We start from the raw sequence: 2,941 nt of genomic DNA on the forward strand, positions 1-2,941 counted from the left end.
TCTCTCTCTCTCTGTCTCTCTGTCTCTCTCTGTCTCTCTCCCTTCTCTCCTGGTCAGTGCAAGACTTGGCTGTGTGTAAAGGCATGTGACCGGCCTGGATGGTGTCTGAGGAGGACCCACCACTTAGGAGTCATTTCCCTGTTGATGGTCAGATCATGACCCTAACCTGAGTCATTCTAGCATAACTACTTTCCATTAGTTTCCTACTCTTTTCTTCCAAGGAGTGTCTGTGTATTTGTGAAGAGAAGGTGTGGAAACGTGGAGTTGGGAACTGGGAAATGCCCATCCCAGCGGGGCCCAGTTACCTGCTTATCCTTATATGCCCAGGTCACTTCCTCAGCCACAGTTCCTTCCTCTTGAAATGAAGTGATAAGTAAACCAAAAGGCCCCAGGACTCTCGTAGGTTGGGCTGAGCTCTTCCCTGGCCCCTTCCAGGCCTTCACAGACATCACTTCCTCTCGCCTCTTCCTGAACTCACTGTGTGGATGAGTCCTGAGCAGAATCACACTCTCCTCCATAGCCCTTGGGTTGGTTTCCATATCACTTCATCCTCTTAGAAAGCTCCATGTTTGCAGCCCTTCACAGCTGGATGCCTGCTGCGCTTTCAGAGTTAGTCTCCCTGACTCCCTCTCATTCCCTCTGAAATTCAGGTATTTTTCCTTTTTCCTGGTCCATCTCCTCCCTCAGGGCCTTTGCCTAGGTCTCGCTCCACACCTGGTATGCTGTCTCAGCACACACACTTCTCTTGCAAAGCCCAGCTCCTATCAAAGGCACTTCCTACACAAGAAATTTCCTGAATCCTTCCAAATGACTTCATTTCTGTTGTGTATATTATGGATTTAATTACCTGAATGCATGTGGTTTCTCCAAAGAAGAATTTATGCTCCTTGGAGGTAGGGATCATTTTAATTTAATTTAATTTTTTCTTGCTCTGCATCTCTAGTGGCTGGCACAGAAGGTCATTCATGAATTGAATTTAAATCAACAAGCGGTTCTTGATCTCCTAATTGTGTGCTAGACACTGTTCTAGGTGCTACAGATTCAAAGACAACAGTGAAACAGACCTGACTGTCAAGGAGTGGACATTCTGCAAGGAAAACACGCACTTACCCAGACAAATGTGCATGTATGTGTGTACCTACACACATGTACACAGACACACACATATGTATATGTGCGTGTATATACATATATATTAATGAGTGTTTATGGATTGATCAGCCATACATCTAGTACCAGTTCCGTGAACTTCACAGTCTCTGTTTAGGTGCCACCATCTTCCTGGTTGTTGAAGTTCCAACTCGACTGCCTTCATCAGCTCCTCACTCTCACTCTCCCAAAATTTTCAATCATCATTTTTTCCCTCAGTGACATCTCTCCTATCTGTCCCCTTCTTGTTAAACTTAAAGTGACCTTCCTAGTCTTCCCTACACCGTATCCCATCTCTCTTTGACTTCCTGTAAGCTTCCAGTAGGCGGTGTAACATAAGACTGTGCTGAGGAAAGCTTGGGCTGCAAGGTTGGTGCAGCAGGGGAGGAGAGCAGGCTTACTGAGTAGCAGTATGGAGGCTGGAGATAGAATTTTACATACACCCAATAGCAAGTCAAACAAGTTGGTTGAAACATTAAAAATAGTTTGTTATTTATAGTTTGTTATTTAATTTAGATTATAAATTTAATTTAAAAAAATTTCATATTCTTCACCTTTATGAACCAAACTGCCCCTCCTTGGATGTCATGACTCTATGTACATTATTTCTCCTTATTAAACTGTAAGTTTCTAGAGGGCAGGGACTGTTTCTATTATTGTGTTTAGCCCCATCCAGATATAGAAAACAATCAGTGCTTTTTCATTCAATTAGTGTGTTTTGTGTAGTAAAGAGTACATCTTTTAATGGAATTGGATAAAGGAAAATTACCAAAGAACTGGAGGAATTTGGGGGTGAGGTGGGCAGAACTGTCTGAAAGAAAGATTTGGGGAAGCCCAAGTCTTGGAATTGGGCAGTGTCAGTAAACAGTTAAATTCATATAATTTATATGGTTTGGAGAAATCCTCCTCATGGCAGGTAATCAGATTTGTTTCAGTCGCTGTTAATGTGGTTCTGCACATTGTAATGTAACACCAGGAAAGGCAACTTCCCAAGGTTCAAAATACCTGCATAGGTGTTCTCCATTTTATTCAGTGACAAACCAAGAACAGAGAAGGTCAAAACATGACATCATTCCAAACACAGCATTTACTAAGGGTGATTAAATAATCTCCAAGGACTACCCCACCCCAGGACCTTCCAATCATTCAATCAATTACAAAGTCCCTGTTCTAAATACTTCTCCACCCCTAGGCTGTACCTTCATTTGTCAATCACTGAGCACAAAAAGGTCAAAAGTTCCCCACCTCTGGATCACAATTGAATCTACCCCAGAGTTACATCAAGTTTAATCACAGCACTTAACACACAAATGGAGGTCTTTTCTTCATCTTGACAAGAGGCAAGTTCTCAGTAATCTTAGTTCCTGGGAAGACAAGGCTTAGCAAGGCCACAAGATACATTACCAGTCCCTTCATTAATTCATCCTCTGTCTGTAGAACAGTCCTAGAACCCCTGAAAACATTAGCAAAGCCCTCTCCCAGTATTTCTGTAAACATACAACAAGAAAATCCTTCTTCAGGGCTTCTGAACCAACAGAAAGGTTCCCAGACCCCTGCAACAACAGCACTGTCCTTCACCAGTGGACAGTATTCATTCTGTCTGCAGGACAGTCTCCAGACCCCTGCAACAACAGCACTGTCCTTCAGCAGTGGACAGTATTCACTCTCTGTCTGCAGGACAGTCTCAGGGCTTCTTAGCGAACAGCCAGGTTCCAGGACTTCTTCAACAGGACTGTCTTTCACCAGTGGACAAATCTGGCAAAACAACATCAAAACAGACAGACAAAGTACT

This window comes from Petaurus breviceps, unplaced genomic scaffold (assembly GCF_028583685.1).
Source record: "Petaurus breviceps papuanus isolate PSGF00001 unplaced genomic scaffold, PetGlider_PUasm1.0 207, whole genome shotgun sequence".
Classification (NCBI taxonomy): domain Eukaryota; kingdom Metazoa; phylum Chordata; class Mammalia; order Diprotodontia; family Petauridae; genus Petaurus; species Petaurus breviceps.